The following is a 17440-nucleotide window of genomic DNA, read 5'->3' as shown; positions in this document are numbered from 1 at the left end:
ATACCAACAAAGATACATGAGTTAAATTTTACTAAGAACAAATGGCCTTCACAGTTATATCATATTTTACCTAAAAGTTACAGAAGGCACCTTTTATCAACATATAAACATTCTCTAGAATAGAATATACATTGAGTCACAAAATCCATCCTGATAAATTTTTTAAAAATCTGGAATCATGTATCTTTTCTGATAACATTGACATTAATATAGGAATAGACTACAAAGAAACTTTAGAAATTATACAAATTACACAAAAATAAACAGTATTGAAGGAACAATAGGTCACTAAAGAAACAAAAGGGAAAATTTAAATTCCTCAAACAAATTAAATTAAAAATATGTTCTACCAAAGTAACCAAAAGTTATGAAATGCAAAACAGTAATAAGTGTCTATATCACAAGTACAAAGATTTCAAATAACCTGCAGAGAATCACAAGGACCTAAAAAGCAAGAACAAACCACACCCCAAATTAATAGAAGAAAAACAAAACCAAAGCTGGAGTGGAAAGGAAACAGAGGCTGAAAGTTCTGAAGGGAGCTGGAGAGATGGCTCGGATCATGTCTTTCCACTGTCCCAGAGGACCCATGCTTGGTTCCCACACAGCTCTCCGTCACCTGTAACTCCAACTCCAGGGAGGTTGAAGCCTTTTTTGGCCTTGGTGGATACCTGTGTGCGTGTGGCATACACATGGACACACATATCCAAGTAAATAAAAATAAATCTTAAAAAAAGAGAGACCTTGAGAACAAAGTCTGCAGTCTCCTGAATACCAAGAAAGTGCTGCTCCACTCTCCTTATTAATCCACAGAGAAGCTGATCTGCTGTCTTGGGAGTATTCTATCCTATGAAGTTTTTCCAGTTTTTTTTAAATACTTTTATCTTTGTGTATTTCATATCATGCATTCTGATCCGACTTACCTCCCTGTCCCCTCACATCTGCCCACTGCCCTTACAACCTCCCCCCTAAAAAAACAAATTTAAGAGAAAAACAAAACAAAGAAACATAACAATAAAAACAAAACAAAGCAACAGATGAATCTTGTAGAAGCTGTAATGTGGCCCATTGAGTACACAGTTTACCCTTTAGTCCATTCATCTTCACTGGAAACTGTTCATTGTCACATGGCATTCATTGGTCTGTCTGGAGGCCTCTGGCTGCTGCTACACCAGAGATAATGTGCTCTCACTGGGGCTCCTCTTGGACATCCTGTTGCTGTCCTGTGTCATGGAAATCCTGCTGTTTTGGATCTGTATGTTTTTCCCCTTCACATGCTCCAACAGTTCATGAGGTGGATGTTGCAGTGGGCCAACTCATATCCCTGGTTCTGGGCCTGGGTGGTAGCTGGGTTGGTCGGCCCAACCACTTTCCCTCATTATCACTATCTGGGCAAGCTCTCCAGCACAGCCTCAGCTAGCTCACTCAATGCAGCAGACAACAAGGATCGGTGCCAGTTCTCCTGTTCTCAGATCATGGTTACCCACATTGAAACCACTAGGGCCAGCTCTATTGTTTTGCCCAGATGAGGTGCAGGGCATTCTCTCCAATTGATATAGGGTGCACATGAGGAGGGTGAGGTCAGTTCTCTTGAGTATATGCCCTCAGGGCAGGCTCACCTGCGACCTTGACAACAAGTGGCATACAGAGCCTGGTCTCTTGCTGTCCAGGTGGCATACAGAGCCTGGTCTCTTGCTGTCCAGGTGGCATACAGAGCCTGGTCTCTGAGCCTGGTCTCTTGCTGTCCAGGTGGCATACAGAGCCTGGTCTCTGAGCCTGGTCTCTTGCTGTCCAGGTGGCACACAGAGCCTGGTCTCTTGCTGTCCAGGTGGCATACAGAGCCTGGTCTCTTGCTGTCCAGGTGGCATACAGAGCCTGGTCTCTTGCTGTCCAGGTGGCATACAGAGCCTGGTCTCTTGCTGTCCAGGTGGCATACAGAGCCTGGTCTCTTGCTGTCCAGGTGGGATGCAGAGCCTGGTCTCTTGCTGTCCAGGTGGGATGCAGAGCCTGGTCTCTTGCTGTCCAGGTGGCATACAGAGCCTGGTCTCTTGCTGTCCAGGTGGCATACAGAGCCTGGTCTCTGAGCCTGGTCTCTTGCTGTCCAGGTGGCATACAGAGCCTGATCTCTTGCTGTCCAGGTGGGACACAGAGCCTGGTCTCTTGCTGTCCAGGTGGCATACAGAGCCTGGTCTCTGAGCCTGGTCTCGTGCTGTCCAGGTGGGATACAGAGCCTGGTCTCGTGCTGTCCAGGTGGGACACAGAGCCTGGTCTCTGAGCCTGGTCTCTTGCTGTCCAGGTGGCATACAGAGCCTGGTCTCTTGCTGTCCAGGTGGGACACAGAGCCTGGTCTCTTGCTGTCCAGGTGGCATACAGAGCCTGGTCTCTTGCTGTCCAGGTGGGATGCAGAGCCTGGTCTCTTGCTGTCCAGGTGGGATGCATACAGAGCCTGGTCTCTTGCTGTCCAGGTGGCATACAGAGCCTGGTCTCTTGCTGTCCAGGTGGGATGCATACAGAGCCTGGTCTCTTGCTGTCCAGGTGGGATGCATACAGAGCCTGGTCTCTTGCTGTCCAGGTGGGACACAGAGCCTGGTCTCTTGCTGTCCAGGTGGGATGCATACAGAGCCTGGTCTCTGTGCGCTGTGGCTGGTACGGGGCGGGGCTAGTTCTCTCGCTCCCATGACTCCTGGGCCATCTCTCATGCCTGCCACAGGTAGCAAGGGGTGGAGGGAAAAGGGCATCTTTCCCTCACCCATGCTACCAGATGGCAGATGGGGGTGGTCAGCTCTCCTGCTCTCAGGTCAGCTCACCTGAGTCCCTGACCACAGGGTCAGCTCTAGTATACTTCCCAGTGCATGCCTATGGCAAGGGCATGCTGAGTGCAGAGGTGAGCTCTCCCTTGAGGGGGTAGGGTCAGCTCACCCGCTACACAGAGAGGGACAGGACCAGAAATCCCAGGGCCATTGAAGGGTACAGAATGGTTCCAGTGACCCCCATGCTAAAACAGGCCATGAACATCACCAAAGACCCCAGCTGCAGCAGGACCATGGACTCATACAGTATCCTGGGCAGGCAGCAGCTCAGGCCCAGATGCCACCATGGCTCAGTGACAGCACAGCCCTGGCAGCAGCATGGCCCCAGGCATCAACATGGTGCTAGGCATCTGCAAAGCCCTTGGTGACAATTGGAGCCATTGATACCACTCCAGACCTCTACAGGGCCATGGACCCATACATGGCTCTAGGCAGTGGCTCATGCTTCTATGTCTCCATGTCTCCAGTGACAAAACTGGCCACCCAGATCAGCATGACCCCAGGTGTGGCATGGTCCTCAGATACTGACATTATCCAGTATCAGACCCCAGTCACCCTCATGGTCCTCAGTGACAACAGGATCCCTGGACATCAACTCAGACCTGGGTGCTATAGTGTCATGGACCCAGATGTGTCCCTCTGCAGCAACCTTGGCCTGGAGGACAACATGGCCCCTGGTGACAGTGCAGACCACTCAGATCAGGATGTTCCTTGTGGCAGCATGGCCTTTGGATGCTCTTATGGCTACAGGTTGCGGCCCAGCCCCCAAACATCTATGTGGCCTTTTGTGGCAATATGGACCCTTGCTCTGGTAGGACCATGGACCCTGACATGGTCCTTGGCAGCAGCCAAAGCCAGGTTGTCAACATAGCTCCAGGTGGCTGTGCAGGCCACCCAGATTGGCATGGCCCCCACAGCAGCATGGCCCTTGTATGATAATGTGACCCCAGGTGGTAGCCCAGAACACAGGCCCCTGCATGGCCTCCAGTGACAACAGGAGCCACAGACTCAACTCAGGCCCCCTCAGCTGCTCCAGGGCCCCGCATCAAGACCTGGTCCTTGGTCATAGCCCAGGCCCAGACATCTCCCTGGAATCAGTGGCTAGCTGACCATTCATGTCATCCTGTTCCTCACCACCCTCACCTCTCTGGATCTACCTCTCTTCTCAGGCCACAAGGTGTGGAGCTACTGCCTTTCCTGTCTTTTGTGCCCAGGCCTAGAGACCTCGGGCAGTATTTGGTATGATGGTACCTGATCACCTGGCACCAGATGCTCCTGGTTGATTGTGACACCTGCATGCCCAAAAGTCCTGGGCAGGGAGGGGGAGGCACGTCACCATCTGTGTTGAAATCAATGTTTTAAAGCAAGTTTTAGGTACAGAATGCTAGACTAGTAACAACACGGCAGCAGTTCTTTGTCCTTCCTGGTAGCCATACCCTGGGCAATTAGTTTTGAGACTTGCCCTGGCTCAGAATATGATCAAAGAGGCAATGTATGATTCTAAGCTTAGCCTGCTAAAGAGCTTGCTTATTTCTTTATCAAAGCCAAGCCACCACTGTGTAAACAAACCCAGGCTAGCTCACTGGATAATGAATGACATGTGGCTTGGCCACCCATTGACTTAACTGACAACCAGCCAACCACTAAATACATGACAGGCAGCCACAGAAACAGCTATCTGACACATGGAGAATATATGCAAGCTAGGTTTTGTTTTTTCCCTCTACTTGAATCCATAACTCTGATAATTAAATTCTTCTTTCTGTCAGACAAAGCTCTTAATTACTTTCATTAAAAAGTTCCAAAGGAGATAATGGAGCCATTTTCATAGTTTTCCTGACACTGACTTTGGAGATGGGTTCAGAAGACTCAGTCTACTTTCTGGGGTGATCAGTTTTTTCCAGGAAACCTAAGAGTGGAAAGGGCAAGCAGTGTTTTCAACTGCATACCAATCAAAGAGCCCACGGACGAATGCATTCCTGTTCAGTGAAAACAAGAAGTGCAGCTAGCGCACATCTTGCAGGGCTGATTTACAAAAGTTACATCATCTAGGTCCAAGGTTGAATTCAGTACAGCAGAACTGTGTCACTTTTAAGTTAGAATTAAAAATGTCAATTAGTTCTGCTTTGAGTGACAGACAGCCTCAAACACTGAAACAAGATTGCAGTTTATTTTTCTAAATCAACATTCAGGGTTTTTAGATACTGGGTTCAGGGTTCAGCATAACATTAGATGAAGCCCAGACATCATCTCATTGCCCTGCTGTAAAGGACCTTGGCCCCACTAGTCACAAGAGCAGTTATAGGTATTGCCAGAAAAAAAAAAAAAAAAGACAGAGGAAGGGATGAGGAAGAAAAATCAAATCCTTTGGAAGGCACAATACTTAAATATGCCACTGAGTAATACTAAGGTCAATCATCTTGTCTTGTTTGCTCCAGGATGCTGTGAGGTTCTGGGAAGGAAGCTGTGCCCAGAAAGGCCATGTGTACAAATTATGTTGGATGAACCTCAACTTGAAAACAATTAGCAGTCTCTGTTGCAGAATGTTTAGCACCAAGTTACATCTCTGCTATGGTGGGCAGTTTGAATGGAAATGGTCCCATAGGCTCATAGATTTGAATGCTTGGTCACTAGGGAGTGACACATATACTCCATACACACATGTGGTTCTTCCAATGAAATGGCTCCATAGGCTCATAGGGAGTGGCACTATTTGAAAAGATTAGGAGGTGTGGCCTTGTTGGAGGAAGTGTATAACTGAGGGTGGGCTTTGAGGTTTCAAATGCTTAAGCCAGGCCCACTGGCTCTCTCTCTCTTTTGGCTGACTACAGATAAAGATGTAGAACTCTCAGCTCCTTCTCCAGCACCATGTCTGCCTGCATGCTGTAATGCTTCCTACCTTGATGATAATGGACTAAACCTCTAAACCTCTAAACTTGTAAACTAGCCTCAATTAAATGTTTTCTTTTATAAGAGTTGCTGTGGTCAGGGTTTGCGGATTTAGCTCAGTGGTAGAGCACTTACCTAGCAAGTGCAAGGCCCTGGGTTTGGTCTTCAGCTCCGGTTTAAAAAAAAAAAAAGAGTTGCTGTGGTTATGGTGTCTCTTCACAGCAACAGTAACCCTGACTATGTCTATATGGCATCCTTTAACTTTCAAGTGTTGGGTTCTAAGGAAAGTTATGGATCAGATGTGTGTGATCCTCAAGGCAATTCCTCACAGGAACACTGTGATTTCTAACTGCTACTTCTATAGATCAAGAAATAGAATCTACATGAGCCTTTAGTGTCCTTGACAAAGTCTTCAACCTATACTCAATACTCTGTTATCTCCTCGAGGAAAAGAGAAGCATTTTAGATGAGTGCAGGTTAAGCCAGGCAGTGGTGGTGCATACTTTTAATCCTAGTACTCAGGAGATAGAGGCAAGTGGATATCTGAGTTCAAGGCCAGCCTGGTCTACAGAGTGAGCTCCAGGACAGCCATGGCTACGCAGTCCCAGTCTTGAAATAAACAAACAACACAAACACATACACACACACACACACACACACACACACACACACACACACACATACCAAAACAGATGAGTGCAGGTTGTTTGTCTCTACCTGCCTGCCTGAAACAGCCAGAGCTAAAGAGGCAGGGGACCCATGAGGGCATGATGGCACCCTACATCTGCACTAAAGAATAGGGCTTTCTTTCTAAGGCAGTGGCCCTTCTCTAACATTCTGATCAGGAGAACAAAGGCCATCCAAAGGAAAGGATCAATGTTCCTAGAGACCATATATCCCTATATATACATAGAAACCACATGATGGGCAATGTTGAGCCCAGGGAAATCTCTCAGCTCTGACTCCAGCTTTTATTAATGCAATGCCTCAAACATTCAGTCCCCTATGGAGACAGACTTTGATCTGATTCACAACTGGCGTCACCTGTGTGAGAGACAAACATATTTGCAGCTCTGGAAACACAGATCCCAAGAATAGAGAAAAGGGCAAAATAGAGATAATGAAGGGGTGAAATTTGATAACTGACTATAGTTGTGTCATTTTTATAGACTTCTAAATCACCAGTTATATAAGCTATTCCAACAACAGAAATTTCTGGAATGATTTCATTTGGCAGCTGATGTCATTTTCTGCTCCCATCAAGCAGTTCACTATTGGTGACAGATGTCCTCTGTGATTACTGCTGGGAGCCATACTTCTTTGAGAGCTATTGATTGATGCATCTGTCTACTCAGCCTTGGAAATTTCTTCCCTAGGCTCCTTGAGAGGGTCGATTTAAAACTTTTCTTTCCAGTTCCAAGCTCTCTGAAAATCCAGATTGTTCTACATAGACCACACAAAGGGGGAAGAGGGTGAAAGTTTTCGGGACAGGTTCTAAAAGGACTTAACTTCTTTTTCAGCCTGCTATTCAGAACCTGCTTTGCTAGCTGGCAAATTGATACGATGGCATTGGTTAAACTCCCTCTACAAAAGGAGGGTGGGGTGGCTACCTGTCTGCGTGCTTCATTTTAGAAGCAGACTTGATTTCTTCCAGGAGAGTGGGATTTCTCTCAACTTTGGCCACCTCCAAGAATTTTTCTTTGGCTTCACACAAAGTGCCATCCCTGTTGTGTGTCACTACATCAGCAGCCACCAGGACAAAGTCACCCATCCATAACCCCTGGAACCACATCTGTAGGCGGCTGGAGCCCTCTGGACACCCCTAGAAGGCAGGAACAGTCTGAAGTTCAGAGTGCTAACCTGAGCAGAGGCCTCTGCTCAGAAAAGTTGGTTTGCAAGTACAAGATCCAGGCTGTTGCCAGCAAGGCTAGTCCCCTCTTCTAGATGTCAGATCCACAAGACCTAACTACACTATTCCCAACCTTTCTTTCTTCCTTTATGCATTTAATATCATCTAGCAAAGCCTATGGTTAGATTCTGATGCCTCCTCCCTGCCCAAGAATTTAGGGCTATTTGAAGCCATATTTCCCACTAAGTCTTTCGAAACTCAAAATGTATTCACCTATCTAATATTAGCAAAATTTCTTATTTGGTTTTGTCCCTAAAGCAGATGTGTGTGTGTGTGTGTGTGTGTGTGTGTGTGTGTGTGTGTGTGTTATACATGTATATGTATATATGCATATGTGTATATGTGTGTGTGTGTGTGGTATTCAGGTGCATGTGTGTATGTATATGGTATGCAAGCATATGTGTATATATATATGTGTGTGTATACATGTGTGTGTGTATATATATATGTGTGTGTGTATGGGTATATATATATATATATATATATATGAGTGTGTATCTAAATAGTTTGATAGATAGATAGATAGATAGATAGATAGATAGGTAGAAAGATAGGTAGATATTTGCATATGTGTGGGCACACAAAACATTTGTGAATGTAGAGACCAGAGACTGACTTCTAGAATCATCTTTGACCATACTTCCACATAGTTAGGATTTCTGAATCAAATCCAGAGCTTGACAATATGGCTAATCTCTACCCACCTTGCTTTGGGGAGCCCTTGTCTCTACCTTCTGAGAGTGGAAGTACAGGCCTTTATGTGGGATTGGCCCTGAACTCACAAAGCATTTTTATGCATCTCTACTGCCCTCTCTTTTCTGGTCCATTGGGTTTGGAACATTCCTTACATACCATGAAGGGCCTAGGGGTGTCTATTTTGATGAGTATTTGTTTTCTTTCTAAAAGGCTTTACTTTAAGGAGAGGAAAACTAACATTCCCCCAGGTGATCCAAAGCCCATGTACAGGAAAAACATAGTATAGGCTGAGTGAGCGTACAGGCTTTCTCCTGGGCCTTCTTTAATGTTTATTGAAAGGGTGCTATATAAAGAATGCCACAGCCTTTTCCCTTGCCTACTCCAGAACAAGATAGGAGAGACTCATGATGACCTATTCAGAAACCCCCGGGCAGCAGCATCCAGCTCTGCATGCCTATCCTCCCAGGCCTGGCTCCTGACCTCAGCTGCGGGCAGGTGATACCAAGAAGCCTGTGTAGCAGCTTGGGTATCTCGGAATCCTCATTCTTGCCTGTTCCATGTTATGCCCTTCCTTTGATTACTTGTTCCCACATGATGATGAGAACAGGCCTAACCTGTTTTCCAGTTGCACTGTCTTGATAACATGATTGACAGCTGGAGTCTAAATGTGGATGCCTGCCTAGATCCCACTGATTACAGCCTCCACTCTTAAATCTAGCCAGAACAGAAGACCTTGGTTACTGCAGGAGCCAGCTGATACAATAGTACAGAAAGCTGTCCACAGTCACTGATAGAAGATGGCAGAAAATGTGTTCAGACAAGAGACAGACAAGAACAGCACAAAAGAGGGAGGAGCAGAAAAGAACACCCACAAGGAACAGAAGAGTGAGGAGAGCCAGAGCCACAGCCAGGACTTAGCCTGATCTGTGGTGTCGGGTTGCTCAGGAGGGGTCTAATGAAATCTTATCTGCCTCATTGGGGACCCAGGGCTTTGAGCTTCAGCAACATCAGCAGGAAACCAGCAACAAGCTATACTAAGCATCCTTTCTCCATTTTCTGTTTAGATTACTGCTTCTCAAAGGACCTAGCTTGGTTTCCAGGTTTCCATACCCTGGCCTTTCTAACTTCACCAAAATGAACTCTTCAGTTCATTTTGGATTGCTGGGGTACTTTCTCAGTCTGGTCTCAGCTCCTATGAGAGGTCATTCTGTTGAAGGAGACCCATGAATTGTGCTAGCCAGGACTCAGCAGCTATTTTTTGATAGCCCTGAACCTGATTCCAGGGTTTCTCCCTCATAAAAATTATTCTAATTGGGTTTGTTTTCTGGGTCTATTCATATTTTTAAAAATCTTCAGGACAGGCGGTGCTGGCACACACCTTTAATCCCAGCATTCAGGAGACCGAGGAAGAGCCAGGTGAATCTCTGTGAGTTTGAGGCCAGTCTGGTCTACAAAGTGAGTTCCAGGACAGGCTCCAAAATAAAAACCCTTCAATTGGTATTCCTGTGATCCATTCTCTTTTTTTTAAAAGTTATTGATGGGTATATACTTATATAAGTTAGTGTGCACATGTATGCAGGAACCTGAGAAAGATCATCAGATTCTCTGTAACTGGCAGTTGTGGGTGCTGAGAAGTGAACTCAGGTCGTCTGTAAGAGCAGCAAGTACTCTTAACTGCTGAGCTGTCCCTTCAGCCCTGAGCCTTCTTCTGTTCTCTGTTCTTCCTGGCAGGATCTATTTCTTGTAGTCTTTCATTTCTTGCCACTTCCCTTAATAAATCACTGGGATCTGGAGCTATAACATATTAATAATAATGGCGATGGCAGTTGTGTTTACCAAGAACTCCCTCTATAGTGGGCACTGAGCTCTTAGCATGCTCTTCTGAGTCTGGCAGTATTGTCTCCAAATATTCAGTTCCAGTAATGTGACAGGACACACTGAAAAGCTTCTCATGAAACAACTAGCAGTTCAGAAGAGCAAGCAGCCTTTAAATGAAAATCCAAGCTGATGAGAAAAGAGAAAGAATACCCAGGACTAAAAGCCATGAAGACAAAGCTGAAACCCACAGTGGCTAACACTAGTGGTTTGACTGTCAGAAGGTGTCTCAGATCTGTGTAACCACAATATTTGGAAATTAGTAACCACTTGGGAAAAGCTAAGTCCTCAGCCCTCTTTATGGTAAAAAAGGAGAAACTTAAATCCCAACTTCAGCGTAGGACCCATCACAGCCTCAGAGATCAGGCAGCAGCATACTCCCTCACACCCTCACCAACCATCTGTGACTACTGGAGCCATGGGCTGCACCTGCACTGATTGGAAGAAGAGGGACTCCTGGAGGCACAGGCTCCACCTGTATGGATGGGAAGAAGAAATGGGTAAACAGCAGTGTAAGAATACATCCAACAACATAAAGAGCAATATGGCACCACCAATAACTAGTGGGTCTACAACAGCAAGACTTGGGTATCCCAATGCAGATGAAGAAGGAAAAAATAACCTTAAAAATAACTTTATGAAGATGATAGAGCCCCTCAAGAGGAAGTGAAAATTCCCTTAAAGAAAGGGAGGAAAAGACAAACAAAAATTGGAAGATATCAATACATCCCTTAAAGAAAACCAAGAGAAAACAATCGAACAGGTGAAAGAAACAGTTCAAGACCTGAAAATTGAAATAGAGGCAATAAAGAAAAAAACTGAGGGAATCCTGGAAAAGGAAAGTCATATTAAATGAACAGACAGTACAGATGGAATCTTAGCCAACAGAACACAAGAGATGGAAAGAAACTCTCAGGTGTGGAAAACACAATCAAGGAAATAGATTCATCAGTCAAAGAAAATGTGAAATCCAGCAAATTTTTAACACAAAATATCCAGGAAAAAAATCTAGGACACTATGAAAAGACCAAGCCTAAAAATAATAGGGATAGATGAAGGAGAAGAATACCAGCTAAGAAGCACAGAAAATACATTCAACAAAATCATAAAAAACTTTTTCAATCTAAAGAAAGACATGTCTATGAACATACAAGAAGCTTACAGAACACCAAACAGATTAGACAGAACAAAAAAATATGTCCCCTTGCCACATAATAATTAAAACACTAAACATACAGAATAAAGAAAGAATATTAAGAGCTGCAAAGGACAAAGGCCAAGTAACATATAAAGGCAGACCTATCAGAATTACACATGATTTCTCAGTGGAAACTCTGAAAGCCAGAGGGTCCTGGACAGACATTTTGCAGACACTAAGAGACCACAGATGCCAGCCCAGACTACTATACCCAGCAAAACTCTCTATCAACATAGATGGAGAAAACAAGATATTCTATGACAAAACCAAATTTAAACTATACCTATGCACAAATCCAGCCCTACAGAAAGCACTAGAAGCAAAATCCAAATCAAGGAAGTTAGCTGCACCCATGGAAACACAGGCAATAGATAACCTCAAACAGCAAATCCCAAAGAAGGGAAACACACAAACACTACCACCACCACCACAACAACAAAAATAACAAGAATTAATAACCACATGTTAGTAATACCTCTTAATATCAATGGGCTCAATTCATCTATAAAAAGACACGGGCTAACAGAATGGATATGAAAACAGGAACCGTCCTTCTGCTGCATACAAGAAACACACCTCAGCTTCAAAGAGAGACACTACCTTAGAGTAAAGGGTAGGGAAAAGATTTTCCAGTCAAATGGACCCAAGAAACAAAATGGTATAGTTATCCTAATACCTAACAAAATAGACTTCAAACTAAAATAATTTTAAAAAATGAAGAAGGACATTTCATATTCATCACAGGAAAAATCCATCAAGACAAAGTCTCAATTCTGAACATTGATTTCCCAAATATGAAGGCACCCACATTTGTAAGAGAAATATTATTAAAACTTAAATCACACATCAAACCCTACAAACTAATGGTAAGAGACCTCTCACCACTGGACAGGTCTGCCAGAAAGAAACTTAACAGAGAAATAAGAGAACTAACAGATATTATGATTCAAATGAACCTAACAGATATCTGCAGAACATTTCACCCAAACATAAAAGATACACCTTCTTCTTAGCACCTTCCCTAAAACTGACCACACACTCATTCACAAAGCAAACCTCAACAGATACAAAAAAATTTGAATAACCTCCATTATCTTATCAGATCACCATGGCTAAAAGTTAGAATTCAACAACAACACAAATTACAGAAAGCCTACAAACTCATGGAAACTGAACAATGCTCAACTGAATCATCACTGGGTCTAGAAAGAAAGAAAGAAAGTAAAGACTTCCTAGAATTCAATGAAAATGAATGCATAACATACCCAAACTTATGAGATACTATGAAAGCAGTACTAAGAAGAAAATTCATAGCACTACATGCCTACATAAAGAATTTGGAGAAATCTCACACTAGTGACTTAACAGCACACCTGAAAGCTCTAGAACAACAAGAAGCAAGCTCACCCAGGAGGAGCAGATGACAGGAAATAATCAAATTGAGGACTGAAATCAATAGAATAGAAACAAAGAGAAAAATACAAAGAATCAATGAAACAAAGAGTTGGTTTGGTTCTTTGACAAAATAACAAGATAGACAATCCCTATCCAAACTAACAAAATGGCAGAGAGACTATCCAAACTAACAAAGTCAGAAATGAAAAGGGGGACATACCAACAGACACTGAGGAAAACCAGAGATTCATTAGGTCACACTTCAAAAACCTATATTCCACAAAATTGAAAAATCTAAAAGAAATGAATAATTTTCTGGATCAAAATTAAATCATGATCAGATAAGCAATTTAAATAGACCTATAACCCCCAAGGAAATAGAAGCAATGTCTCCAAAAAAGTCAAACAAAAAAATCCCAGGGTCAGATAGTTTCAGTGCAGAATTCTACTAGATTTTCATAGAAGAGCTACTACCAACAATCTACAAATTATTTCACACAATAGAAACAGAAGGAATATTGTCAGACTCTTTTTGTGAGGCCACAGTAACCCTGATACTCAAACAACACAAAGATGTAACCAAGAAGGAGAATTACAGACCAATCTCCCTCATGAACATTGATCAAAAAATTCCTGTTAAAATACTAGCAAACCAAATACAAGAACACATTAAAAAAATCATCCACCATGATCAAGTAGGCTTCATCCCAGATATGTAGGGATGGTTCAACATATGAAAATCTGTCAATATAATCCATCACATAAACCAACTGAAGAAAAAAAATACACATGATTATCTCATTAGAGTCTGAAATAGCCTTCGACAAAATCTAACACCCCTTCATGATAAAGGTCTTGAAGAGATCAAGGACACAAGGAACATACCTAAACATAATAGAGGCAATTTACAGTGAGCCAACAGCTAACATCAAACTAAATGGAAAGAAACTCAGTTATTACACTATAATCAGGAACAAGACAAGACTGTCCACTCTCTCCATATCTACTCAATATAGTACTTGAAGTTCTAGCTAGAGCAATAAAATGACAAAAGGAGATTGTAGCTGAAAGTTTTCATGTGTCCAACCTGGCCTGCAGTCAGGACAAATCGTTCTCTTCTGCCAGTCCTGCAGCTGCTCAGACCCAAATAAACTCACACAGGCTAATATTATTTTTAAACTATGGCCATGACAGGTTTCTTGCTATCTAGTTCTTATATCTTAAATTAACTCATTTCTATTCATCTATAAGTTTCCATATGACTGTGGCTTACTGGTATTTATTTTTTTGCTTCTCATGGCAGTGGCTAGCAGCATCTCCCCTCTGTCTTTCTCCTTCCTGTCTATCTGTTTGGATTTCCTGCCTGCCTCTAAGCTGCCTTGCCACAGGCCAAATGGCTTTATCAACCAATCAGAGCAACACATATTCACAGCATACAGAAAGACATCCACAGCACTTCCCCTTTTCTTTTTTTCAAAAAGGAAGGTTTTAACTTTAACATAGTAAAATTACATATAATAGAACAGTTATCAAGCAAGAATTATAGTTACAATATCTAGTGTATTTATATTTTGCAAAATTAAAGAAGATATCCTATCTATCCTATATTTGTGAGTCTAAGGTTTCATATCTACCTTATCTCTTATCATAACCAAGGAAAAGCATAATTATAACTATCTAGTCTTCAACTACATTAAAGACCTCAAAAGGATACAATATTAGCTAAGTAAACATGAAGAGCAAAAATCTAGAATGCCCTGTCTCAAAAAACAAAAAAAAAAAAAAAAAAAAAATCTAGAATGACAGAGACAGCTGCCTGGACAGTCATCCAAAGTTCTTTTGCAATGTTGGGGCATCCATTTTTCAGCCTGTAGGCCTAGTCTCTCAATCAAATTTTCCTGTGTCCTGTAGAATGTCTGGTAGTTTCTTCTGCAAAGCAGGAACCTGAAGGACCGACCATCTTATCTTGCGAAGTTCAGTAGTTACCTTCCTATGGGTCCTACAGGTCCAGTTGAGACAAAATTTTGCCAAGAAGCTTAGGCAAGAACAGTTTCTCACCAAATGGTTGTCTTTGTCAAGAAGAAGATAAACTCCACACAGAGTGTCCTTGATGCCCATCCTCCTCCTTTGAAGTAAATCAGTTCAGCCAGGCGCAGATGTGTCTTACTATCCAGAAGGTCCAAGTTTTTAGAATATTTTAAGTGCCATACTCTGTCGGTCTTTGAAGTGTTTTAAGATTACCTATCTATTTGAAATATAGCTATTTAAAATCCTAAATCATGACAGGACACTGGTGGAATTCAGGTTTACCTGGTACATGAATACTTGAACAAAATGTGAGGTCGAGCTGTAGGCCTGTAGGCTGAATATGATGCCCCAACATGCAGAGAAACCTCGCGTGACTGTCCAGGCAGCTGACTGTTTCTGTTGACTCACATTTTTTTGGAAGTCACTTATTTGCACTTGCTGTTTTACTAGGTAATATTATTTCCTTCTTGGATCTCTGAGGGAGCTGAAGATTAGATAGTTGTAGTAACAACTTTCCTTGTTAAGAAATTCAGAAGAGAAACTCACTAAGAGGTGTTAATTGTGTAAGTTTGAAAGACATCATAAGATAGTTTTCTGTTGGTAGTACAAGTTACGATAGAAAGTGAATTAGGGACATTTTAGACTCACCAAAATAGAATAGATTATGGAATATTTTCTCTGAATTTTTCAACGCAAATGGACTAGACATTATCGATGTATTTATTGCTTGTATGTATTGTATATAGTTATTGTACTTATTGTATATAGTTTTTCTTATATTAGTTATAACTTTTTAAAAATTTTTATTTTTATTAGACAAAAAGAGGGGAAATATGGTGATATTTTATTTGTATGTTAATAAAGTTTGCCTGGAGATCAGAGGAAATAGCAAGCCATTTTAAGTAAATACAAAAATCAGGTAGTGGTAGCACACGCCCTTTATCCATTCACTTGGCAGGCAGAGTCTCTGTGTATTCAAGGCCACTCTATGGAACAGAGTGAAGTGTGGTGACACACGCCTTTAATCCCAGTACCAACCATAGAGACTTGAAGGTCTGTATAGATGGGCAGTGACAAGGAAGTCATGTGGCTGGGCTAGAGCCAATGAGAAGGCAAAACAGGAAGGCAATAAAAGCACAGGTTACACAGGAAGAAGCTCTTTCTGGGGAAGTTGCTGCTGGTGGTAAACTAAGGCTAGTTGTGGCTCTTCTCTCTGATCTCATTGGCTATTACCTCTGTATTTGGCTCTGTGTTTCTTATTTAATAAGAAATTCATCTATATTCTACAGATGATAAACACCTTCCATAATGTGACTGGATACAAGATTAACTAAAAAAAAAAAAATCAGTAGTTCTCCTATATATAAATGGTAAATGGGCGGAGAAAGAAATCAGAGAAACATCACCCTTCACAATAGCCACTACTAACATAAAATATCTTGGAGTAACTCTAACCAAACAAGTCAAATACTTGCATGAGAATAACTTTAAGTCTTTGAAGAAGATCTCAGAAAATGGAAAGGTCTCCCATGCTCTTGGATAGGTAGGATCAACATAGTAATAATGGCAATCTTACCAAAAGTAATCTACAGGTTCAATGCACCTCCACCAAAATCCTAACATGATTCTTCACAGACCTTGAAAGAATAATACGCAATTTCATATAGAAAATCAAAAAACTCAGGATAGCCAAAACAATCCTATACAATAAAAGAACTTCCAGAGGCATCACCATCCCTGACTTCAAGCTCTACTATAGAGCTATAGTAATAAAAACAGCTTGGTATTGGCATAAAGAGATACATGGATCAATGGAATTGAACTGAAGACCTTGATGTTAATCTGCACACCTATGGACACCTGATTTTTAACCAAGAAGCCAAAATTGTACAATGGAAAAAAGAAAGCATCTTCAACAAATGGTGCTGACATAACTGACTGTCAACATGTAGAAGATTGCTAATAGATCCATTTCTGTCACCATACACAAAACTCAAGTGGATCAAAGACCTCAACCTAAACCCAGTTACACTGAATCTGAGAGAAGAAAAAAGTGGGAAGTAGCCTTGAATGCGTGGGCACAGGAGACCACTTCCTAAATATAAATAACATCAGTAGCACAGATACTGAGAGTAACAATTAATATATGGGCCCTCCTGAAATTGAGAAACTTCTGTAAGGCAAAGGTCACAGTCAATAAAACAAAATGGCAACCCACATAATGAGAAAATATCTTTACCAACTCCACATCTGACAGAGGGCTGATCTCCAAAATATATAAAAACTCAAAACACTAGACATCAAAATACCAATCAGCCCAATTAAAAAATGGGGTACATATCTAAACAGAGAATTCACAACTGAAGAATCTTAAACATTTGAAAGACATTTAAGGAATTGTTCAACATCCTGAGCTATCAGATAAATATAAATCAAACAAGCTCTGATATAACATCTTACACATGTGAGAATGGCTAAGATCAAAAGTACTGATGACAGCTTATATTGAAGAGGATGTGGAGAAAGGGGAACACTCCTCCACTGCTAGTGGGAGTGCAATCTTGTACAGCCACTCTGGAAAACAGTATGGCAGTTTCTCAGAAAATTGGGAATTAACCTACCTCAAGACCCAGCAATAGC

The sequence above is a fragment of the Onychomys torridus genome, chromosome 14 (genome assembly GCF_903995425.1).
Source record: "Onychomys torridus chromosome 14, mOncTor1.1, whole genome shotgun sequence".
Lineage (NCBI taxonomy): Eukaryota > Metazoa > Chordata > Mammalia > Rodentia > Cricetidae > Onychomys > Onychomys torridus.
This window is presented reverse-complemented; position numbering follows the sequence as displayed.